The sequence below is a fragment of the Stegostoma tigrinum genome, chromosome 14, assembly GCF_030684315.1.
Source record: "Stegostoma tigrinum isolate sSteTig4 chromosome 14, sSteTig4.hap1, whole genome shotgun sequence".
NCBI classification, from domain to species: Eukaryota; Metazoa; Chordata; class Chondrichthyes; order Orectolobiformes; family Stegostomatidae; genus Stegostoma; species Stegostoma tigrinum.
In genome coordinates, this window is record NC_081367.1 from 1,416,036 (window position 1) to 1,443,353 (window position 27,318).

At 42.2% G+C, this 27,318-nt stretch overlaps 1 protein-coding gene across 1 annotated transcript in view; it reads left to right on the forward strand.

The window, feature by feature from the left end:
- The window catches only part of cep63 (centrosomal protein 63), a 551,023-nt gene that overhangs the window by 268,100 nt on the left and 255,605 nt on the right, over window positions 1–27,318 (forward strand). The gene's annotated exons all lie outside the window — the stretch shown is intronic.

Consider the following 27,318-nt stretch of genomic DNA (forward strand, 5'->3'; position numbering starts at 1 on the left):
TGCGGAAAATACCATCTAAACTGGGGGGTGGGGGGCGATGCTGGAGAAACTCAAACAGCAGCTTGCATTGACACCGGAGCGATGGATATCTGGGACTCTTCTCCTTCCCAATCCCGGGGGCTATGCAATCTTTAAGCCCTCAAAGTAGATGAATTGAAGTTGAGTTTATTTAAAAGCATGGAACAAAAACAAAGTTGCTGGAAAAGCTCAGAACACATTGCCGTGTGGAAGGGTCACCGGACCCGAAACGTTAACTCTTTTTTTCTCCTCCACAGATGCTGCCAGACCTGCTGAGCGTTTCCAGCAACGTTTTTGTTTCCGATTTACAGCTTCCGCAATTCTTTTGGTTCTTATTTAACAGCATACCGCAGAAGATAATAAATACGACAAAGAAGAGCTGGCGAGTGGCACTTACTGGTCCGATACTCACATTTCAAAGCGGAGCTCCAATATCACCAGTATGGAGATTTGCACTGGGGAGAGAGACAACAAAGGATAAATGGGGATGTGGGACACAGTTCCATCACCCAGCAGGCAATGGGCAAACATATTGGAGGTCGAATGGTCTCACTAAACTTCAGGAGCGGATGTAAAACGGCCAGTCAAGTCTGCTCCACTTTTCCATAAGGTCATGGCTGATCTGATAAATCCTTAGCACACTTTCCCACCTTTGCCCCATAACCCTCCATTCCCTTGCTAATTAAACAGCTGTCTATCTCAGCCTTGATGATCTGGCCTCCACTGCCTCTGTGGCAAAGAATTCCACCATTCATCAACCTCCCAGAGAAAAGAAATCCTTATCTCTGCCTTAAAAGGGAGACCCCCTTCTTCATAGATGATCCCCTCTAGTGGTAGACTCTCCTACGAGGGGGAACAATCTCTCCATGCTTCCCCCAGCAAGTCTCTTAGAAATCTTATATGTTTCAATAATTTCACCTCTCATGTTTCTAAATTCGAATGAATCCAGGCCCAACTTATTCAGCCTCTCCTCAAATGACAGTCCCTCAACAACGAGGAGGGAGCCTTCTCTGGACTGGAGGGTATGCCTCTGTATCCTGCCTTAGAGAAGAGGACCAAACTGCTCACAGTATTCCAGCTGTGGTCTGACTCCCCTTTTTAAATACCTTGCTTTGAAATAATGGCCAACATTCCATTTGCCTTTCCTATCACTAGCTGAATTTGGATGCTAACCTTTTGTGATTCATAGCTGAAGACTTCCTCTGTTCTGTAGCTTTCTGCAATCTTTCTCCATTTAAACAATATTCAGCTCGCCTATACTTCCTGCCAAAGTGCATAACCTCACATTTCCCCACATTATATTCCCTCTGACAAGATTTTGCCCACACTTAACCTGTATGTATCCCTTCGCAAACTCTTTGCATCATCCTCACCACTTCCTTTCCCAACTATTTTGTGTCATCTGCAAATGTGTCTATAATATATTTACTTCCCTCAACCAAGTCATCAATTCACATTGTAAATATTTGTGGGTCCAGCTCTGATCCCTGTGGCACACTAGTTAGAGTTTTGTCATTCTGAAATCCCCTCTTTATCCCATCTCTTCAGTAAAATTTCAATTCCCACTTCTTTCACCAGACCTGAACACCAACTGGCAGGAATCACCCTGATTCCAGGTTGTTTAAGTCACTACTAAAAGGACCAAGAAATTCTCTTTGCCCAGATCCAAAATCAAAATGTTATGAATCAAGCAATTAAAACATATAATCATAAAATTAGAAATGAGTTGCCTTGACTCCAGGGATTGGATTGTCAAAGAGTAACAGTGCCTGAGTTGAAGATGTACAGGCTAGTTAAAGAGGAATAAATATTAGTACAGGTTCTCAGTGATACCACAGAGTACCAAAATACAGCTAGTGCAGATTAGTTGTTGGCAGGAGCACAGTTCATGTCATTGGATTACTGTATTGGAGAGTGGGGTGTTTTGGCTGCTTGGCAAGAGCTCAAAGAAAGTTCAAAAAATGTCTGTCCATAGAGACAGGTTTTATAGACTGCCTTGCCTGCCATTGAGATACCAGTCCAGAGTACCTCAGACATCGGATGTCTACACATACACCATCCCTGAGGCAGCTTGCTCCTTATAGAATCTCTACAGTGTGGAAGCAGGACATTCTTCCCATCAAGTCCACAAACATCCTCTGAAGAGCATGCCACCCATTCACTTATCCCTATCCTGTGGGCCATTTCCAATGGCCAATCCACCTGCACATCTTTGGACTGTGGGAGGAAATTGGAGTGCCCGGATGAAACCCACACAGACATGGGGTGAATGTGCAAAGTCCACACAGACTGTTGTCTGCGGATGGAATCCTGGCTCCCTGGCACTGAGCCATTGTGCCATTCACAGTTTTTGTATGGATTTTTAAACATCAGTGACTCTACAGTTTTGATTACTCTTACTGTCTCTTTGTTCAACTGATGATGGAGTGGTTTGATGCCTTTCTCCAAAGTGGCAGAGAAACTACAGAAAGTTGCGAGCTCAGAGCTAGGATGGAAAGAAACCTTAGGGGATGCTTTGCCTAGTACAGAAGAGATGACTGAATTAGTAGAGGCTGCCAAATGGATCTCTTCAGTCTTTGTAATAGAAAGTCATGAGTGCTTCATGTTGGAGGTGAGGGTGGAAGGAACAGGACAGCAATGTTTACCAAGATATTCAGTGGTGAAGACAAGGAGCTTTCCATTTCTTGTGTCTTCCTGGATATGTCAGCATTTTTAGTGATGAAGCAAGGTGAAATGATGTTGTATATGGTTCAGTCAGATCTGAAGGTGAATGATAATCATGGGGGTATTAGATAAATGGTTTTGTGGAAGCAGATGTGACTCCAGCATGGTGTGTTGTCTCCCTGGTGCCAGGATCAAAGGTATTCTGAAGAGTGTGGGAGAACACTATAGTCAATATCAGTAACCAAGACCATAGGCAAAAAGAGAAATATGATCCTTCAAGCAGAATACAGGGAGCTGGGAAATACATTCAAACAGTCGGAACACAAATATAGCAATCTTGGGATTACTCCCAGTACCACATATGAGCAGGATTGGAAATAGGAGAATAGAATATTTGAATGAATGACTTGGCATGAAGAAAGTGGTGTAGGAGGGAGAGATTTAGATCCTGAGGCATTGGAATTGGTATCTCGGGAACTGTACAAGCTGGACAGGTTGCATATCAGCAGGAACACAAACAATGTCATTGTAACAGAATTTGCTATCATTGTCATGGATGAGAATGAGAAAGGCTGGGAACTTGATCAGGGATACAAGAATGAAAGTTAGAAACATAGAACTTGAAAATGGAAGACAGAAGAATGAGATCTAGCAGTTGTGCCATAATCATAGCCACACAGTCATAAAGATGTACAGCATAGAAATAGACCTATTGGTCCAACTCACCCCTGCCATCAAGATATCCTAAATCAATCTAGTCCCATTTGCTAGCATTTGGCCCATATCCCTCTAAACCCTTCCTATTCATGAATCCATCCAGATGCCTTTTAAATGTTGTAATTGTACCAGCCTTCACCACTTCCTCTGGCAGCTCATTCCAAATACACACCACCATCTGCATGAAAAAGTTGCCCCTCAGGTTCTTTCTAAATCTTTCTCCTCTCTTGCTAAACCTATGCCGTCTAGTTTTGGACTTACCTAGCCTGGGGAAAAGACCTTGGCTAATCAGCCTATCCATGCCCCACATGTTTTTACAAACCTTTAGAAGGGCAGCCCTCAGTCTCTGACACACCAGGGAATAAAGCTCCAGCCAATTCAGGCTCTCTCAATAGCTCAAACCCTCCAATCCCTGCAACATACTTGTAAATCTTTTCTGAACCTTTTCAAGTTTAACAACACCATTCCTACAATAGGAAGATCAGAATTAATCACAGTATTCCAATAGTGGCCAAGTAAATGACCTGTACAGCTGCAGCATGAGCTCCCAACTCCTATATTCAGTGGTTTGACCAATGAAGCCAAGCATGCCTTGTCCACCACCCAGCCTACTTGTGGCTCCACTTCCATGGTACTTTGTTCAGCAACACTGCCCAGGGCCCAAATGTTACCTGTATAAGTCCTGCCTTGGTTTGCCTTACCAAAATGCAAAACATCACATTTATCTAAATTGAACTCCATCTGTCACTGCCATTAGCCCATCTGATCAAAATCCTGTTGTTATCTGAGATATTCCTCTTCACGGTCAACTCTACCACTAATTTTGGTGCCATCTGCAAAGTTATTAACCATACCTCCTAGGCTCACCTCCAAATCATCTATATAAATGACAAAAATCAGTGGTCCCAGCACTGATCCTTGTGGCACACGACTGGTTTCACACCCCTATTCCTAAAACCAACCTCCACTACAATGCTCTCTCTTCCATCTTCAAGCCAATTTTGTATTCAAATGACTAGTTCTCTCTGTATTCCATTTGATCTAACCTTACTAACCAATCTATCATGCAGAACCTTGTCGAACACCTTACTGAAGTCCAATATCTTCCACTCTGCCTTTGTTAATCTTCTTTGTCACTTCTTCAAAAAGCTTAATCAAGTTAGTGATACATAATTTCCTATGCGTAAGTTCATGTTGACTATTCCTAATGAGTCCTTGTCCTTCCAAATGCATGTTAAATCCTGTTCCTCAGAATCCTGCCTAACAACCTACCCATCACTGATGTCAGGCTTACCAATCTATAGATAACACAGTGCGGAGCTGGAGGAACAGAGCAGGCCAGGCATCATCAGAGGAGCAGGAAAGTTGATGCTGTGTTCCTCCAGCCCATACTGCGTTATCTCTGACACCAGCATTGGCAGTTCGTACTATCTGTTGTCAGTCTATAGTTCTCTGGCTTTTCGTTACCACCTTTCATAGTTAAATGTTTGGAACTGACTCAGGTAGGTGATGTTCACATTGCAACTAGTTGTAACCAGGAGCATTGTGATTGCCATTAAAGAGACATGGCTATCAGGTGTCTAAAGCTGGGAACTGGATGTCTAAGAGTATTCAATGCTATGGAAAGGCTGACATAAAAGAAATGCAGAAGGAGCGGCATTATTAGTGAAAGAATGAAATCAGTGTAATAAGTGGAAGGATGTTGATGTAGGAAATCTTGATTTGGAATCAACCTGGGTGGAAAAGAAGTATGAGGTGGAAAACATTAGTGGGAGTTGTATATAGATCTCCAAAGTAGATGAGGTAAGTAATAGCATTAAACAGGACATTTGAGATGCACGCAGCATGGGTGCTACAGTAAACAAGGGTGACCTCAATATATATGTACACTGCGCAGTGCTCATTGGCAATACTTTGACTGATTAATTCTTGGAATGTACATAAACCAGACTTTTAGACCAGTACATTGAAAAAACCAATCTGGATGCAGATTATATTTTTTAACAATCTCTACAGCGTGATAACTGACCCGCAGAGCATCCCACCCAGACCCATCTGCCTAATCTACAAGATAATAAAATGTGAGGCTGGATGAACACAGCAGGCCAAGCAGCATCTCAGCAGCACAAAAGCTGACGTTTCGGGCCTAGACCCTTCATCAGAGAGCTGATGAAGGGCCTAGGCCCGAAACGTCAGCTTTTGTGCTCCTGAGATGCTGCTTGGCCTGCTGTGTTCATCCAGCCTCACATTTTATTATCTTGGAATTCTCCAGCATCTGCAGTTCCCATCATCTCTGACTAATCTACACATCCCTGAATGCTACGGGCAGTTTAGCCTGGCCAATCCACCGAGTCTGCACATCTTTGTTCTGTGGGAGGAACCAGAGCAACCAGAGGAAATCCATGCAGACACGGGGAGAATGTGCAAACTCCACACAGTCACCCGAGGGTGGTATCGAACCCGGGTCCCTGGTGCTGTGAGGTAGTGGTACCAACCACTGAGCCACCGTGCCGCTCCTGACCTAGCTTAGGTTTGGTCTTGTGCAATTAATTATCTTCTTGTTAAAGTTCATTAGGAAAGACCAACCATAAAATGATAGAATTTTCATTGTGATAGAAAACAAAGTATTCCAATGCATTATAGGATCCTTAATCTAAACAAAGGAAACTACAAAGAATAAGGGATGAGCTGGCTGTGATAAACTAGGTAACTAGTAAAAGGCACAGCAGTTGACTGGTAATTGTAAATAGTTAAAGAATAGGCAAAAGGCCAAAACAGAAAAAAGAAGCATTACCACAACTAACAAAATAAAATAAGGCTGGTGTTAGGTCCAAAGAAGAATCATATGTAGTTATAGAAAAAGTAGCAAGTTCATTGTAAAAGATGCAATTCACTTCCCAGAAATGCTAGGAAAAGGATCAATTAGAAAGGAGGATTTGAAGGAGATCAGTTTTAGTAGGAAAAAAGTGCCATGAGAAATCAATAGAACTGAAAGCTCATGAATCTTTTGGGGCTAGTAATCCATACTCCAGGGTACTAAAGGTGTAGCTATGGAAATAGTTAATGCATCTTCCAAACTTCAGTACATTTTGGAATATTTATGCTAGATTGAAGGGTGACAAGTATAAGCCCACTATTTTTTTAAAAAAGAGGAGGGATGGAAAGCCAGGTATTATGGAAATGCTGGAGTCCATTACAAAGGATGTGATATTATGACACTGAGAAAATACTAATGGGGTACATAAAGTCAGCATGGATTTATGAAAGGAAAATCATGTTTGACAAGTCTGCTGCAGATTTTTGAGGATGTATAGAATCGATTTACAGAATAGATAAGGAAAAACCAATGGATGTGAAGCATTTGGATTTTCAGAAACCTTTGATAAAAAGCTTCATCTTAGGTACAAAGGTACCTAGGTACAAAAAACTTAGATGCAAAGTATTAAATTAAACAAAGTTTAAAAAGTTAAGCATTACTTCCATTGAATAAGTACAAAAATAAAGAAATAAGTTAATAATTTAGATTTTCTTACCATATCCCTTGACATCTTTAATATCTAAAATATTATCATTCCCTATGGTGTGATTTATGGCAAATTTAGACTAGAGGCACAGGAGCAGCTCATTGAACCTCCAGTTCAATTCTGCTACAAATCTCATGGTGCTCAGACCGTATAACTTTCCACCCTAAAATTTAACTGTGCCTTTCATTGAAATAGAAGATTAACCTTTCGATAAGGCCACTAAGTGCCCATATTCCTGGTTATTTTCAGTGACAAAATTTTGAGGAAGAACACAAGTCGAGTGCTTATTTAATTAATTGCCTTTTATAGCTGAATTGCTTCACCTGATAGTAACCGTGTTCTCTATTCCAGGACATTTGTGCACCAAACTCTAGTGTCAGGATTGGATCAAAACATTTCGCTTCTCGAATATTTATATTTTACATCTTCGTAGTTTGTGAAACTAAATGTTCACCCAGTACTGAGAGAGAAATTATAATACATTATCTAACTCAGATGGTATTTTGCAGATATATATTTTTTATAGAAATATTATATCTCTAGATATGATAAATAAATATTTACTCCAAAATAATCTTGTTGCAAAATGCACTTGTTCATAGTTTATTTCAGACAAATTATTGCAACAAACATTTGGAAAACTTTCAAAGTGTGTGGAACTTGTAGAGTTGTACTTTTGGAATTTCTTTAACCTGTGTTTTTTTCACCCCTGGAAGTGTTATCTACTGCTTATGGCACTATTCCATGTGTGCTATTCCCTTCTGTCAACTGCCCCATATTGCCACAGCTCACCATCTGTGATATCAATCACAGATAAGTGGGAATCCTGCTTCAACCCAATCCTATCCTGAGCTGAAACAGATATACTACCCTCACTGGCAAAAGTGCACAGCCCCATCAACATCTACCGCCATTCAATTATCAGAACTGAGATGCACCCGCCCCACCCCTCCCCATTCAGCTTAGTTTTAGCCTCTAGGTTCCTTTGTAACCACCTTCTTATACCTACCCAACTTATCACACATCCTAAAATAACATTCCAAACTCTCAGTGCAATAGAAACGTTCCCCATCTTGGGGAAGTGATCTGGAATTGTAAACCCAACTCCAAACATGGCACTTCCCATTATCGTCGGTGGGGACAGGAGTCAAGCCAAGTTGGGCCTTGGATTTCCATCTTTAGCAGAAGCAGCTAGCCATTTATATTAGCAGCTGCTTCTGCCAAACTGGGATTTTGGCATCTCTATGTGGCAATTCCCAGAAGTAAAGACTTTGAGGCTTCATTTGGACAGCCAGGGAACCCTTCCAGAGACACAGGTTACCTCAGCTGATATGGTACAGGTTTCATGGAGGCTGGGTTAAGGGTGGCATTGGTATTTTGAGGGGCAGAAAGAAAGAATTGGTAAAGCATATCTACTGATCTGACCTGTCTTGTTTACTTCAAAATGTTGCTTCTGTATGACCAATGTGTTTATTCCCAAGTATTACTGCTTTTTGTTCTTTTTTTTTAATCTCTCAAAGGAGGCATTAAGGGACATGGTATGTTTTGGATGAGGCATGGAAAGCATGTGGGTATGAATGGACTGTGAGAGTTAGAGAAATGTTTTCTGTTTTAAAACATAAAAACATTATTCTTTTATTGTATTTTTTGAACACAGCTCCTAGCATGTTTTCCATTTTAGGAGGTGACAGCTTCATCAGCTCTGCCTGGAGGCATGGAGCACAAATGGGGAGCGTGGGCAGCCATTATCCCTGCTCTGGGCCCTTGACTTGAAAATTGTAATTGGAACCTCGGTCTCATCAGATTTGATTAGGCTTCTCTTAAGGTTTGAATTAGGGAGAGAAGAGTCTTGTCGTAAATATTATCAATGTGAAACATTAATTCTGTTTCTCACTCACAAGCAATGCCTGGCTCACAGAGTTTTTCCAGCAATTTCATGTTAGATTTGCAGAATCTGTAGCATTTTAATTTTGTAACAGCCAGAGACATGTCTTGTTCATGATTCAAATTCAGGTTAGAGAGCTTTGTGTTAGAATAAGAGGAACCTTGGTTCAGGATTAGGACGTAGCTAACATTAATTTTTTTAAACTTAGAATTGAGATGCAGGTAAGGAAGGGAGAGCATTGCAAGTCAACAACATGATACTAATCAGGGAGGGCCATGAAGCAATACTCTGAATATACATATAAATATTGTTAATCTTAATTTTGGAAATTAGCACCAGTCTTGATCATAGTGAAACATGATATCCTGTCTAACTCTGTCCATGCTATGAAAAGACTTTTTGTGATCTTAAATAGAAAGGTCTGTTGACTCAGACAAAACACCAACTGCCATTCAGCTGTACCCAGTTGCCAACACTTACAAAAGGCAAGTTCGAGAGAGAGAGAAAAAAGCGGTGGAGACTTAAGGAACCATTTGGTCACATTTAACTTTCAAATATTTGAGTAATTGAAGTGTGCTGATCGCTGGGAGTGTGTTTGGGAGTTGGAGTAGCAGCCAGCTGGCTGGGAACAATCTTTACATACAGCAGGCCCATTAGCGAGAGAAGAGCTGCCATTGTACTGTCAAAACAAAGACCGGGACATCTGTTCACTTCAGATCTGCTCCTACACAAAGACAGGAATGTTTGAGCTATTTAACACGCAGGGAGAAAATAAAACTTCAGCCCAGACTTCCCTTCATTTAAATACACGTGTTGCAGCCTGGGTAGCAAGGAGAGAAAAAGAAGAATGCTATTCTACTGTTTTATTTATTTAGTCACTTTGCTCGCAGCTTAAAACAGTTCCAAGGGGGCGTTTTACAATCTTTCCTTCTTAGTTTAACCGGCACTGAGGCTGAATGGACCATTTTCAATGTTGTTGATCTTTCAGTAAAGTATTGGCTTGGAACTTGACTGCTGGTTGATCAATTCCATTTTTCTTTGCAATTGGTTTTTGAAACTGCTCCTATTCCCACCAACCCCTCACTCACACCCAATCTCAATCTCCCAAATTGATGTGCAAACTTCTGCTTCTTCTGACCTTTTCTTGCCGAGGTACTGGTGTGTAACACACAGCATGTTTGACCACGGTTTTGTAGCTGCCACCTGTGTCTCAGCGGGTAGCAGTGCCACTTCTTCAAAAAAAAATTGTTCATGAGATGTTGGGACTGCTGTCTCGCTCGGCATTTATCTCCAATCCCTAGATGGTCTGGAGAAGAGGGTGGTGAGCTGCCTTCCTGAAATGCTACAGTCCAGGAATCTCATCTGAGTGTGAAGAATGTGGTTTCAAGCTTGGTTCTACTCTGGTTACAAGTTTTCCAGTGAGATGTTAATCTGAGGCCCCACTTACCCTCTATATGAACATTGAGATGTCTACAAAAGAAGGCAAGTTCTCCCTGGTATCCCCAGCAGTACTTATCGCTCAATTGCCACTAGTAAAACAGACCATTGTTACATTAACATGACCTCACTTACCATCCCATATCCAAGGCTTCATAGGCCAGCATTTCCACCAACTCAAATGGGATGCCACCACCAGGCACTTATTCCCCTCATCTTCCTTGTCAGCCTTGCGCAGGGACTGTTCCCTCAAGGACACCTCGGTCTACTCCCAACATATCCCACACCTCCATGCAATTCCAGTTGGTGCAACGCTTGCCTGTTTACCTCCTCACTCCTCACTATCCAAGGCCCCAGACATCGCTTCCAGGTGAAGCAGTGAATTACCTGCACTTCACTCAATATAATCAATGTATTCGCTGCTCACAATGTGGTTACCCCTACGCTGGGGAGACAAAATGCAGAGAGGGCATTTGCTTTACGGAATATCTATGATCTGTCTGTAAAAGTGACTTCAATCTTCCAGTTGCCTGCCTCTTCAACATAGCACTGCACTCCCATACTGACATTTCTGTTTCAAGCCAGCTGCAGTGATCCAGTGAGGCTAAACACAACCTGAAAGAACAACACCACATCTCCTGCCTGGGAACCCTGCAGATTTCAGAACCCAACATCCAGTTTAACAATTTTCGAACACAAACACTCGCTCCCATGTCAATTAGGCACCATTGCATCCCCAATCCAGTCATGAAATGGATTACTTTTAGTATAGCCAACCCATTTTCAACTATTCATAGCGCCCATTATCATCTACCTGGCTTGTCTTCTTCCCTGGTTTACTATCAACAATCCATTAGTTTGCTATCCTTTTCTCTTTCTCTCTTGGCTCCTTCTCCACCTATCTGCTCACTGCTATCCTCCCCTTCCGCTCATCATTAACATAAACACTACCTTTTCTGAGCTGCTGTCAGTTGTGCAGTAGGGCCACTGGACTTGAAATGTTAAATCTGATTTTCTCTCTATCAATGCTGCCAGGCCCTTGAGTTTCTCCAGCAATTTCTGTTTTCTTTGTTATGTGGTGGTTTGTGGGACCTTATTTTTGGATGCTGTGTTACCTACAATATTTGTTTAAACAATATGTATTAGCTGTTGAGTACTTGGGATGTGTGGCAAATTCCACATAATCTTTCTCCTTATTTGGATATAATATATTCATATTTTTGTGAAAGGAAGAAAATCGAACTTCAACTTCATGGCCAGTCATCCATTTCCATATTGTGTACCATCTCAGAGAGGTTTGCAATGTTTAAAGGAAATTGATTTGCTGATCACTTTTATTTTCTCCACAACTTTTGCCACCTCATCATATTTTTCCCTCTTGTTGGTGGTATTAGCTTCCATAACATAAGAATATGGGCAATATGGTATTGAAAGATTCAACAGGTATTCACCACAGCTCCTCATGTCTCAAAATACAGCCACCTCAATGCGTGGCCCAACACCAAGCCACTCAGTCACAAAGAGCAGCACAACCCCACCGACCAGTGACGCCCACGTGGCTCCAGGTAAGTTGGAGCTTGAAACCCCAAGGATAACAACCACAATAGACGGATGTAATCATGTGAATACTTTAGTCATCTAGAGATTTAACACAACATGTCTTCCAAGCCAAAATCATCAAGTGCTCACATCAGAGTATGTTTCCCTACCTCTTTTATCCCCACTTCTCAGTTCTGAAGCTAAAATGCTGGGCTGGGAATTTACTTTTCCAGAAACCAAATGCTCACCCTGAGAATTGTTTTCATTTTCACCCAGGCAAATTAGTCACATTTTTATTAATCTAATCTTGTGCTGTACCAACCCTGACAAAATTAACAAAGTGATCTGGAATTAACAGCACCACATAAGACTGGATTTACAAAGAGGCCAGGCCAGGCAGGTATAGCAGCTTCCCTTCTCTAATGGTCATGGGTAAAGCTGTTGGGTTTTTACATCAATCCATCTTGATCTTGATCATTGTTTTGACACCAGTCCACCAACCAGCATATTTATTGAATTTGATTTCACGCTGTTCACTAATAAGATTTGAACTCACAACACCACACGAGAAAACCAAACATCAAGGCCATAATAAAATTATAAGAAATAGGAACAAGAGTAGGCCCCTGTTTGGCCCCTAAACCTGTCCCAGCATTCAATAAGATCATAGCTGACCTGACATTCCTCACATTGACTTCCTTGCATTTCCTCTCTAACCCTTTATACTCCAACTGATCAAGAATCTATCCATCTCAGACTTAAATATGCACAAGGGAAGGAATCCCAAAGACATACAGCCCTCTGAGAGAAGAAATTCCTGCTTGTCTCAGGTGTCATCATAGGTGTCCCTTTATTCTGAGACTATGCCCTCATGTCCTAGACTCTCCCACTGAGGGAAACAACCTCTCAATATTTTCCTGTCACATATGTTTCAATGAGATCACCTCTCATTATTGTACACTCCAATAAGTGGAGTTCCAACCTGTTTAATCTTTGCTTGTTAGACAATTCCTCCTTACCAAGTATCATCATAGTCAACCTCCTCTGAATTGCTTCCAGTGAAATGATATCTTTCCTTAAATAAGGGGTATAATGGTACTCCAGATGTGGTCTCACCAGCACCTTGTACATTTGCAGTTCGACTTCCCTACTTTTATACTCCAAACCCCTTGAAATAAGGGCCAACGTTCCATGAAACTTCCTAAATACCTGCTACATTTGGGTGCTGGCTTTCTTTGTGTTGTAAGCAAGTATTCCCAAGTCTTTTTATATTGTAGCTTTATGCAGTTTTTCTCCATGTAAACAATACACTGTTCTTTTGTGCTTCATTCCAAAATGAACAGCATCACATTCTCCCATGTTATACTCCATTGCCAACATTTTGCCCACTTACTTAATCTGTCAGTTGCTGTCACTGAACTGTTTGTATCCCTCTCACAACTTGCCTTTGCCCCTATTTTTGTGTAACAGCAAATTTGACGACAGTACATTATGCCTTCTTCCTCCGAGTCATTAGTATATATGATAAACAGTTGCGGGCCCAGCACTGACCCCAATGGAACCCCATTGGCGATGGGTGGCCAATCTGAAAAAGATCCCTCTAGCTCCGCTGTTTCTCACTCACTAACCAATGCTCTACTCCATCGATACACTACCTCCAATGCTGTGGGCTCTTTTATAGAACATAGAACATAGAACAAAACAGCACAGTACAGGCCATTTGGCCCATGATGTTGTGCCGAACTTTTACCCTAAACCTAAGGTCTATCTAACCTCCACCCCGACCTTATACTATAATTCCTATGCCTATCTAATAGCCACTTAAATGCCCCTAAAGCGGCCGACTCTACTACCCTCTCCGGCAATGCATTCCACGCCCCTACTACTCTCTGAGTAAAGAACCTACCTCTGACGTCCCCCCTGTAAGTACATCCACTCACTTTAAAACTATGCCCTCTCGTAACGGTATCCTCCACCCTAGGAAAAAAGGTTCTGGCTGTCTACTCTATCTGTACCTCTGATTATTTTGTACACCGCTATCAAGTCATTTTTCGTCCTTCATTGTTCTAAAGAGAAAAGCCCTAGCTCTCTCAACCTTTTCTCGTAAGACCTTCCCTCCATTCCAGGCAACATCTGGCAAATCTCCTCTGCATATTTTACAATGCTTCCACATCTTTCTTGTAATGAGGTGACCAGAGCTAGACACAATACTCCAGATATGGCCGAACCAGGCTTTTGAATAGCTGGAGCATTACTTCACGGCTCTTGAACTCAATCCCTCTATTAATGAAAGCTAACACACCATATGCCTTCTTAACAACTCTAAGCATGTGGCTGGAAGCTTTCAGGGAACTGTGCACATGAGCTCCAAGATCCCTCTGCTTCTCCATACTGCCAAGAATCTTTCTGTTAAGCCTGTATTCTGCTTTCAAATTTGCCCTTCCAAAATGAATTACTTCACATTTTTCAGGGTTAAATTCCATCTGCTATTTCTCAACCCAGCTCTGCATTCTATCAATGTCCCTTTGTAATCTAGAAAAGCCCTCCGCACCATCCAAAACGTGACCCACCTTCTTATCGTTCGCAAATTTGCTAATCCACCCTTCTACTCCTTCATCCAAATCATTTACAAAAATCACAAATAGAAGAGGACCCAGAACAGATCCTTGTGGTACACCACTCGTAAGCGAGCACCATGTTGAATATTTTCCGTCCACTACCACCCTTTGTCTTCAAAGGGTCAGCCAATTCTGAATCCAATCTGCCACAATTCCCCCAATCTCATACCTCTTTACTTTCTGCATGAGCCTACCATGGGGAACCTTATGAAATGCCTTACTTAAATCCATGTATACCATATCCACTGCTCTGCCTTTATCCACGTGTTTGGTCACCTCTTCAAAGAATTCATTCAGGTTTGTGAGGCATGATCTGCCCCTCACAAATCCATTCTGACTACCACGAATCAGACTGTGCCTTGATCATAAATCCTATCTCTCAGACCCCTTTCCAATAATTTGCCCACCACTGACGTAAGACTAACTGGCCTGCAATTTCCGGGGTTTTTTCTATTCCCTTTTTTGAACAAGGGAATGACAGTTGCCTCTCTCCAATCTGCCGGCACTATATCCATGTTCAGTGAGGATAAACATATCATCGCCAACGGCCCTGCAATCTCTTCCCTCGTTTCCCATGGAATCCTTGGATAAATCCCATCAGGCATGGGGGACTTATCTACCTTCAACTTCCTCAAGACTCCTAGCACATCTTCCTTACTAATTTCCACCTTCTCTAGCCTACCAGCCTGTGTCACACTGTCATCCTCTTTAACTCAGCCCCTCTCAGTTGTGAATACTGAAGAAAAGTATTCAGTAAGGACCTCTCCTATCTCTTTAGGCTCAGTGCACAAATTCCCTTTACAATCCTTGATCAGCCCTACCCTTTCTCTGGTCATTCTCTTATTCCTCACGTATGTGTAAAAAACCTTGGGGTTTTCCTGGATCCTATCTGCCAACGTTTTCTCTTGCCCCCTTATAGCTCTCTTAGGCTCTTTCTTCAGCTCCTTCCTGGCAAACTTGTATCCCTGTATAGCCTTTTCCGTTCCTTGTTTCCTAAATCTTATATAAGCCTCCTTACTCCTGTTAACCAGTTGTTCGACCTCTCTTATGAACCAAGGCTCCCATACTCAACTGCATCTTCCCTGCCTGCTAGGGACAAACATATCGAGCACACGCAGAATGCATTCCTTAAACAATCTCCACATTTCAATAGTGCTTTTCCCTGACAGCATCTGTTCCCATTTTATGTTACCCAGTTCTTGCCTGACAGAATTGTAATTACCCTTCCCCCAATTATAAACCTTACTCTGCTGTATGTACCTATCTTTTTCCATGACTATTGCAACAGTAACAGAGTAATGATTGCTACGGCCAAAATGCTCTCCTACCAACAGGTCTAACACTCGGCCCCGTTCATTGCCAAGCATCAAATCCAAAGTGACCTGTCCTCATGTTGGTCTATCTACAAACCATGTCAGGAATCCTTCCTGAACACACTGAACAAAACCTGCTCCATCTCAACTATTACAACTAAAATGCTTCCAATCAATATTTTTAAAGTTGAAGTCACCCATGACTACAACCCTGTGACTTCTGCACGTTTCCAGTATCTGCCTCCCAATCCGCTCATCTACTTCTCTGCAACTATTAGGGGGTCTGTAAAAAAACCCTGACAAAATGACTGCTCCTTTCTTGTTCCTTATCCCAACCCAAACTGACTCTGTAGACATATCATTCTCGAACTGCCTTTCAGTAGCTGCTATACTAGGCCTGACTAGCAATGCCTCACCCCTACCTCTTTTCCCACTTTCCCTATTTCTTTTAAAGCATCTAAATCCCAGAACATCCAACAACCGTTCCTGTCCCTGAGTTACCCAAGTTTCCGTAATGGCCACAACACCATAGTTACAAGTACTGACCCATACTCTAAGTTTGTCCGCTTTATTTCTGATACTTCTAGCATTGAAGTATACACACTTCAAACCATCCCTGTGTCCACAATTACGCTCCATCAACAGCATTTCTTTATAAACAACCTCACTCCCTGTTGTGTCAGTTGGAAGGCTGAATACCTCATCCTCTGAATTACAAATCCAGTTCCCCACCCCCTGCCAATCTAGTTTAAACCATTCCATATAGCTCAAGCAAGCCTCCGTCCCAGGACATTTGTGCCCTTCCAGTTCACGTACAACCTGTCCTTACTGTGCAGGTCCTACCTTCCCCAAAATGTGCTACAATTATCCACAAAATGGAGACACTCCCTCCCAAACCAGCCCTGTAGCCACGTGTTTAGCTGCACTGTCTCCCTTACCTCATTATCATGTGGCACTGGTAGTAATCCAGAGATAACAACCCTGCTTTTCCTGGGCTTCAGCTTCCAGCCTAACTCCCTGTAATCGTTTTTCACATTCTCAATCCTTTTCCCACCTATGTCATTGGTACTGATGTGTACCATGACTGCTGGTTGCTCACCCTCCCCCTTAAGGATCTTGAAGACATGATCCAAGACATCACAGACCCTGTCACCCCAGAGGCAACATACCATCCATTTGATCGTTCCCCTCGTTCACTTTTCTTATGACTTAACTTTTTGTGAGGTAACTTGAATATCCTCTCAAAGCCCAAATGCAACACAACTACTAGCTCCTCTCTGTCCACTCTAATTGAGATTTCTTTGAAAAACTCTCATAAATTAGTTACATGATTCCATGAAGCTATGCTGGCTCGGTTTGATTAGGTTATGATTTTTCAAATGTGCTGTTATTTCTTCTGTGATAATTGATTCAAGTACTTTTCCAACAAATGATGTTAGACTAATCAGCCTCTAGTTGCCTGCTTTTTGCCTCCCTCCATTATTGAATAAGAGTGTCACATTGGTAGTTTTCCAATCCTCCACTACTTCTCCATAATCCAATGAACTTTAGAAAATTATAACCAATGTGTTTACGATCTCTGTGGCTACATCTTTTAGGGTCCTAAAATGTAAGCTGTCAGGGCTGGGGGACTTATACATCTTTAGCCCCACTTGTTTGTCTAATACTACTTCTCTAGTATTGGTGATGATATCTAATTCTTCCCACTTCCTCTTTAGTATTAGACGAACAATCCACTGTAAAGACTGATGCAAAATATTTGTTTAGCTCCTCTGCCATCTCCTTGTTCCCTGAAATTGTCTCGTCATGTTCATTTTCTAAGGAGCCTATGTTCACTTTGGCCTCTAACTTCCTTTTTATTCGTTTAAAGAAGCTCTTATTGTCAGTTTCTATATTCCTCGCCACTTTGCCCTTGTACTTTATTTTCTTTGTCTTTATTATGTTTTTAGTCATCCATTACTAGGTGAATCGGCCATGCTAAATTGCCTGTAATGTTCAGGGGTGTGTGGGTTATAGGGGGATGCGTCTCGGTGGGATGCTTCAAGCGGCGGTGTGGACTTGTTGGGCCGAAGGGCCTGTTTCCACACTGTAGGGAATCTAATCTAATCTAAATCTAATCATTACCAGATTCTGAATTTATTTATGTAATGCTTTCCATAGCTACCTTAGTTGGCCAGAGTTGGTTTTTGCTGAGAGTAATGGATTATCACAGTTTGCTTACTGTCATTCTTGCTAATCTATCCATCCAGAATATTTTAGCCCACTCTATCTGCATTTCATTGCAATTCCCTTTATATAAGTTAAATACAATTGTTTTCAACCCATGTTTCTTACTCTTGACCTGAATATTAAATTCTACCATGCTACTTTCAAGAGGAACTTTTACTTTGAGGTTGTTGATTAAACCTGCCTCATTATCCTCAACCAGATCCAAGATAACCTGCTCCCTGCTTACCTTCATGACATATTGCTTTAGGAAACTATCCCTAATACATTCCATGAATTTGTTATTATAGCTATCTTTTTCAATTTGATTAAACCAATCAACAAGAAGATTAAAGTCACCCATAATTATTGTCTTTTGTCACATGCCCCTGTTATTTATTGATTTAAAGCATTTCCTATAGAGTGGCTATTGTTTGGGGGTCTACGCACTGCTCCTACCAATGTCTTCTTTCCTTTGGTATATTTTATCTCAGCCTAAATGGACCCTACATCATCCAAGCCAGATTATGTCTCACAATTATCATTTCAACTCTTATTTACAATGCTATCTAACCATCTTTTCTGTCTCATGTCTCACAAATATCCTTAAATGTTAAGTTACCAGTTTTGATCTTCTTGTAGCCATGTTTCAGTACTGGCTATGACATATTACAATCATCTCAATTTGCGCCATCAATTTGCCTACCTCACTCCAATTGCTCCATGCTTTAAGATACAATGCCTCTAAGTTTGTTCTAATATCAAATTTCCCTACACTGATGTGGCTCCTTGGTTCTGTCCCTTCCTTTCATTTTGTGATGACGATCTACCCATCACTAATCTTCAATCCTACTACCTCCTTCAACTTTTGTACATCGCAGTGATTGAAGTTCAGACTCCAGCTCATCTACTCCTAGCCAGTGTTCGTCAACCACCCAACACTTGCTGCAGATGTGGTCAATGTGAATCACAATGTGGTACACTAGCTACCACATCAGGCTTACATCTTTATTTTATTTATTTAGTTCTTAATTTGTTTTATTTCCAATTGGGAATGTCACAGAATGCAGCAGAATATCGGTAGATTGGACAGTTGGGTGGAGAAATGGCAGATGGAGTTCAATCAAGGTAAATGTGAGATGATGCATTTTGGAAGACCCAATTCAAGATTGAACTATACAGGAAATTGAAAAGCCCTGGGGAAAATTGATAAACATAGATATCTGGGTGTTCAGGTCTATTGTACCCTGAAGGTTGCAACGCAGGCCAATAGAGTGGTCTAGAAGGCATACGGCATGCTTTCATTCATTGGACAGGGTATTGAGTACAAGAGATGGCAGTTCATGTTACAGTATAGGACTTTGGTTCGACCCCGTTTGGAATACTGCATACAGTTCTGGTTGGCACAGTACCAAAAGATATGGGTGCTTTGGAGAGGTTGCAGAGGAGGCTCACCAGGATTTTGCCTGGTATGAGGTGCACATGAAGAGAGGTTGAGCAGTTTAGGATTAATTACATTAGAAAGACGGAGATTGAGGGCCGACCTGATTGAGGTCTACAAAATCATGAGAGGTATAGACAGGGTGGATAGCAAGAGGCTTTTTTCCCAGAGTGGAGTACTCAATTACTAGGGGTCACGATTTCAAGGTGAGAGGGGGAAAGTTTAAGGGAGATATGCGTGGAAAGTTCTTTATGCAGAGGGTGGTGGCTGCCATGAACACATTGCCAGTGGAGGTGGTAGAGGCAGGCACAATAGCATCGTTATAGGTGTATCTAGACAGATACATGAATGGGCAGAGAACAGAGGGATTCAGATCCTTGGAAAATAGGTGACGGGTTTAGATAGAGGATCTGGATCGACGCAGGCTTGGAAGGCCAAAGGGCCCATTCCTCTGCTGTTCTTTTGTCTTTCAGTTTTTAACCAGTAAAATATTTCTTCAAATTATCTTTCATTTGAACACAACATTTAATAGGTAACCAAATTAGTTGCTACTGTAAACCAATGATATGGGGAGTCAATGGCCTACTGGTATTAATGCTGTTGTGTTAATCTAGAGACCTAGGTGATGTTTGGGGACCTGGGTTCAAACCCTGCCAGGGCAAATAGTGGAATATGAATTCAATAAATATCTGAATTAATAATCTACTGATAATCACAAATCCATTGTTGTAAGAAATAAATTTGGTTCACTAATGTCCTTTAGGGAAGGAAAATGTCATCCTTGGCCTGGTCTGGCCTACATGTGCTTGCAGACCCTCAGCAATGTGGTTGACTCTTAATTGACATCTGGGCAATAAATACTGGCCTAGCCACCCACCTTCATTCTGCAAATGAATGATTCATCCAGCTCTATACTTTGTTATCTTGGATTCTCCAGCATCTGCAGTTCCTATTATCGCTTTAAAAATCATACTGACTGTTTTACAGTGATTTCACTGTTTTGTGCTGAGCTCACAATCCTGAGTTTGAAGTCTTTAAAAACTATGAACAAAAAAGTGCAAGCAGAAAGTACTTCCGCTCTGCATTAAATTCCTATGCTGCTCCCAAATCACAGAAATATATATCAATTGGGCAGTGCCGCACTCCAGATGTGATCACTCCCTCCTGATCAGGCAAATCTTACTAGCATATCAATGATTCAGAAAAACTAAGTCACAATCAGAGTAATGCCATACACAAAGGCAGAAATTTTAGCTGACTGCCATGTTACTGAATATTTCTCAGATTGCTTACCTCCTTATTTCAACATTAAAACAGGTTCTGCTCATCGCGGAACTTGGTGGAATGCAGAATGACGAGGGCTTTTGGCTGCCTAGGCAGAGCAGTGTTATTTGAACAATTCAGGTATGGAGAGAGGTGAACTAAAGAGACAAGGTTAGATTCTTCCAGCTCAAGGTGATTTCGGTCACTTTCAGTGGGAAATAAAACGTCTGGGCCATTATCAGCCACAGCAGACAGAGAAACATTGCAGAGAGCACTGAGGAGAATGTCAAGAATGGTACCAGGTCTTAGAAATATTTTCTCTGGAATAGAAGTGGACTAAGGTAAGAACAGAGATAGTAGGAACTGCAGATGCTGGAGAGTCTGAGATAACAAGGTGTAGAGCTGGATGAAGGCAGCAGGCCAAACAGCCTCAGGGGAGCAGGAAAGCTGACGTTTTGAGCCTAGACCCTTCTTCAGAAAAAAATGAATTTTTTTCTGAAGAAGGGCCTAGGCCCGAAACGTCAGCTTTCCTGCTCCTCTGATGCTGATCGGCCTGCTGTGTTCATCCAGCTCTACACCTTGTTATCTAAGATAAGAAGAGTTGTGGTTTTTAAAATATCTGGAGGAGGTATATGAAGAATTGGATCGCACTTGTGGGTGAGTCTGGAACAAACAACTGTAAACAGACTCCTATCAGTGCTTCTCAGACATTTTCTCACTATGACCCTCATTGGAGGCTTGAAAGTTATGAGAGTTGAAAGTGGGGCGTGTGGGGTAGTGGGTCCTGTGAACTTGAGGGGTCTAGGGCTACGTTATGTTCGAGTGGGAACACCACTGTTGTAATTCAGTCGATATCCATGATAGTTGTTGCTGTCTCCTGCCAAGCTCTCATCCCTAAAATGTCAGCTTGCAACCTCACTTGGTATCCCTGCCCCCACTTTGGGAAGCCCTGAAACAGATACTGACAAGAGGCAGAAATTGAGGTGTACAAAGGGCAAGTTATTAAAATGTGAAGGACGTTGTTGACTAGCACAGACTGGCTGGACCAAATACTGGACTGCAGATTGTAAGTATGTAACTTAGCTACTGTTCTGAACTGAGCTGTTAATGATTTTCAATTCTCCATCGGATAACAGAAGGAGCAGGTGGGAGAAAGGCCTCAGTCTATCTTAGACACATAAACAATAGCAGCACATGTTTTGCTGAACTGAACATCAGCTCTTTAGCCTGAGGGAAGGAGCTGAGTTTAGAGGCACAGTGGGGAGTGCAGGTGTGTTCCTCGTTCCCTTTCATCACAGTTTGTCCACAATCACAGTCTTTGAAAATAAACCTTTAGTCTTCCACCTGTCACATAAATCCTATTTACTCAGGGAACTGGGGCAGTATTAGGTCAGTGCATTTATAATTCATTTACACTGCTGTTATTGTTCTGCTTAACCTGCCTGCATGTTTGTTTACTTGTTGGAAGAACTTCATTCATATGCAACTTACACTTTAATATCAATGTTAACATTGATTTACAACTTCTTATACTGTCTCCTGTTGCCCTGATTTCTATGTATTGAAGTTCAGGCGTTCACAACATGAAGAACCTCAGGGTGCCAGAGTTGATTGTTACTGATGCACAGCAATTAAAGTTCACATTCAGCAACAACAGGCAGGTCAACCTTTTGCTCCATTCAAAGATGGAAGCACAGGCTTGCTTGGCGGGTGAAACTGAACAGCACAAGCTCAGCGGCTCCCATTTTAATGTCTCCCAGATGGTAAAACAGTAAAACAAAGTGATTCTTGAAAATGAACGCACTGGTCGTACCCAAGCTCCATTTTGAAGCATGTAAGACAAGTCAGATCATTTGCCAGATTTTTTTTACTGGTTTTTCATTTAGGTCATCTCACTCACCTGTGAGAATGAGAAGTTACAAATGTTCCAGATAGATTTGAAAGATCAGACCTTCACGCATTCAAATACATAGAGTCATAGACAGTGGCTCATTAATGTCTTTCAAGGAAGGAAATCTGTCATCCTCACCTGGTTTAGTCAACATGTGACCTCAGACGCACAGCAATGTGGTTGACTCTGAACTGCCCTCTGAAATGGCCCAGCAAGCCCCTCAGTTGTATCAATCACTATGATATCTCAACAAAAAACTGAAACCGTACAGACCGCCTGTCATTGACATAGGCACCAAAAAGACCACAGCAAAAACATCTCTGTCAACCCAGCAAGGTCATCCTCAGTAACATCTAGGGATTAGTCCCAAAATTAGGAGACCTGTCTCAGAGATCCGTCAAGCAACAGCCTGGCATAGTCATACTCATGGAATTTTACCTAATAGCCAATGTCCCAGATACCACCATCGCCACCCCTGGATATGTCTTGTTCCACTGCAGGACAGACCCAATAGAGATGAAGGCACAGTGGTATATTGTCAGGAGGGAGTTGTCGTGGGAGTCCCCAAAACTGACTCTGATCCCATGAAGTTTCATGGCTTCATGTTAAACATGGGCAAGGAAACTTTCCACTGATTATACCAGATGCTCTTCTCTGTCAACTGATGTATCAGTACATGTCCATGTTGAATAACACTTGGAGGAAGAACTCAGGGTGGCAAGGGGACAGCATCAGACATACCTAAAAATGATGTGTCAACCTGGTGAAACTACCAGACAGGTTTACTTGCATGCAAACATCAATAACAGCAAGTGATAGACATACCCAAGTGATCCCACAGCCAACAGATCAGATCTAAGTTCTGCAGTCCTGCTACATCCAGTCATGAATGATGGTGGACAATTAGACAACTCACTGGAAGAGGGGGCTTCACAAATATCCCCATCCTTAATGATGGAAGAGCCCAATATGTCAGTGCAAAAGTTAAGGCTGAAGCATTCACAACAATCATCAGCCTGAAATGCTGAGTGGATGATCCATATTGGCCTCCTCCGGTGGCACCTAACATTACAGATACAAGTCTTTAGCCAATTAAATTCACTCCACATGATATCAAGAAATGGCTGGGGACATTGGATACTGCAAAGGCTATAGGCCTGGTCGTACTCCTACATTGAAGACTTGTGGTCCTGGACTTGTTGCTTCCCTGGCCAAGCTATTCCTAAACAGTTACAACAGTGCTATCAAGCAGCACCTGCTCAGCAATAACCTGCTCAGTGATGCCCAGTTTGGGTTCCACCAGGGCTACTCAGCTGTTGAACCCACTGCAGCCTCGGTTCAAACATAGACAAAGGAGCTGAATTCCAGAGGTGAGATGAGAGTGACTGCCTTGATATCATGGCCACATTTGAACACATGTGGCATCAATAACCCTAGCAAAGCTGAGATCAATGGATATCAAGGGGCAAACTTTCTGCTGGTTGGAGTTATGCCTCGCACATGTGGTGTTGAATGTCAATCATCTCAGCTCTCGGCCATCTCTGCAGAAGTTCGTCAAGATAGTGTCCTAGGCCCAACTATCTTCAGCTGCTTCATCAATGACCTTTCCTCCATCATAAGTTGGGTGGCACGCTGGCTCAGTGATTAGTACTGCTGCCTCATAGCGCCAGGAACTCAGATTCGATCCCACTCCACAGACTGTCTGTGTGGAGTTTGCACATTCTCCCTGTGTCTGCATGGATTTCCTCTGGGTGTTCTGGTTTCCTCCCACAGTCCAAAGATGTGCAGGCTAGTTGGATTGGCCATGTTAAATGCCTGTAGTTTTGAGGGGTAGATTAGGTGGGTTGTAGAGGAATGGAAGGGTTGGATGATCTGTGGGTTAGTGTAGACTTGTTGGGCCAAACGGCCTGTTTCCACACTGTAGGGATTCTATGATAAGTTGGAAGTGGGGATGTTCACTGATGATTGCACAATGTTCAGCACCATTCATGACTCCTCAGATACTGACGCAGCCCATGCCCAAATGCAATGAGATCTAGACAATATCCAGGCTTGGACTGATAAATGGCAAGTAACAATCATGCCACACAAATGCCAGACAATGACCACCGCCAACGAGAGACAATCTAGTCACTGCCCCATGACATTCATTGATGATTTTATGACTGACTTCCCCCATTAACAACATCCCTGGAGTTACCATTGACCAGGAGCTCAACTGTAATTGCCATATAAATACACTGTCTACTAGAGGATGTCAGAAGCTAGGAATACTGCAATAAGTATCTCATCTCTTGACTCCCCACAGCGTGTCCACCATTTATAGGCATAAGTCAGGAATGTGATAGAATATTCCACACTTGCCTGGATGGGTGCAGCTCCAACAACACTCAAGAAGCTTGACACTATGCAGGACAAAAGCAGCCCACTTGATTGTCACCACATCCACTCACTCAGTTCAGTCCAAAGCATAACATTGAAGCTCGAAGAACTGAATAGGAATGGAACAATCAAGCGAGTGACTACTCCTTGCAGTGGGGCTTTCTAAAATTTGAGTTTTGAACTCACATTGGGATTGCCTGCCAAAGCTGTTGGGCTTTGGGCTCCAATACAGCAAGGTTACTGTGCAGTCCCAACCAAGTTAACAGTGGCCAGGCCTCTTCAAATTGCTCCGTTCTGCCAATGTGGGTGAAGCCCAACTGCCTGAGGACTAAATCCTGCCCTTAAAAACCCAATGGGGAACTCAGCTTTTTTTTACTTTAAAAACCCTGTGGATTTGATAGCTATTCCTCCCTGGTGGATTTATACCGCTCCTACTCATTTTGCCTCATTCTCACACGTATCTGCCCCCCACTTCCCTGCAACTCATCTTGGCAATCTTCGACCATCAAAATGTGCTTACAATGAGAAAAGTTTCAGAAGTAATGTCCTACCAAGTTGACTAACACCACCAAAGCAGTGAAAAATCCTACAAAACCAGGAGCATGCATAAATCCAACGGATCTTCATAAAGTTTTGTGGGGACCTCAACACCTGGTGCCAATCATGGAAGAAATTTTGCCACAAATTGCCAAGGCAAATGTACTTTTTAACATCATGGGTAAGGAAGGTAAATGATGCTGGATTGATGTTCCCTACTCATGTTCTGGACAGTGTTTGAGAGGTGCAAATAGTAGTGCATGCCGTTTCACATTTCCACTGTTCCAGAAGGGAGCATTGTAATCTTTCCGTTGTAATCTAGCAGTATTCCTAGCTTCTGACATCTTCTAGTAGACAGTGTATTTAGATATATAAGTATGGTGGATGATCTGTCAGACTGTGGACGTAGAGGCACAATGGTATAAACCAGTGCAGACTAAGATCAGAATCTGACACAACTGCGGAGAGAGCACAACAGATGAACCTGAAGCTAAACAAGAAAAAGATACAATTCAAAATTCCTGAACATAAGAATCCAGCACTGCACCCAAACAAATCCTGCATGATACCCTGCAGTACACACAAATATACCCTGCACCACACCCAGACAAACCCTGCGCCACAATCAAACTAACCCTGCACTACACTCAAACAAACCCTGCACTATACGCAAACTAATCCTGCACCACAACCTACACTGTACTGAAATTCACTCCGCAGTTCATTTCATTTGTACATTGGAGAGGGTGCAGAAAAGATTTATGAGTATGTGGATGGGACTGGAGGGTTTGAGTTACAGGACATTTTTCACTAGAGTCTAGGAGGTTGAGGGGTGACAGAGATTTATAAATAGAGATATATAAAATCATGAGGGGCATAGATAACATGAATAGCAAAGGTCTTTGCCTCAGAATTGGGAGTTCAAAACTTGAGGGCACAATTTTAAGGTGAGAGAGAAAGATTTAAAAGGGACCTGAGGGACAACTTTTTCACACAGAGAGTGGTCTGCATGTGGAATGAACTGCCAGAGGAAGTGGTGTATGCAGATACAGTTACAACATTTAAAAGACATTTGAAAAGGTACATGATTTGGAAAGGTTTTGATGGATATGGGCCAAAATCAGACAAAAGGGGTTGGTTTACTTTGGTCTTATCCTTATTCATTAGTAACTTAAAACTTACAGAATTATGGATGCTGTTCCTAAAATGCACTCCCACTGAAATGTTGATCACCTGGTCAGGCTCATTCCCCAATACAAGGCCAAGTATGGCTCTTCCCTAGTTCAACTATTTAAATATCGTTTCAAGGAAGCCTTCTGGATGCCCCAAACAAATACTGTCCCATTTCAGCGTCTGCCTCTAATGTCGTCCCAGTGGATGCTGAAGGAGTTGAAATCACCCGTAACCCTGTTGTTTTTACATCTATGCACAAACTGCTTACATATCTGGCCCTCTGTCTCCTGCTGGTTATTGAATGGCCTATAGTATAACCCTGTCATAATGATTGCATCTTTCTTATTCCTGAGTTTTACCTATATTACCTTGTTGGATAAGCCCTCTCTTTGTCCGCTCTGACACTGTCCTTAATCAGTCATACAACTCCTCCACTCCTTTTCCATCTTTTGCATCTGTAGCATCTAAACCCTGGAACATTGTGCTGCCAGTCTTGCTCTTCTCTCAACCAAGTTTCTGTATTACTACAATGTTGTATTTCCATGTTCTAATCCAGTCCTTAAGTTCTCCTGGCTTACTTGTTCTACTCCTGCCACTAAAGCAAACAAATTTCAGACCACTAGTCCTGTTATTGAAACCAAAGTAGGGCTGTGAATTCCATTTCACCACATAACGAAATGCCTGATTGCAGAAAAACTTGTGAACCCTCAG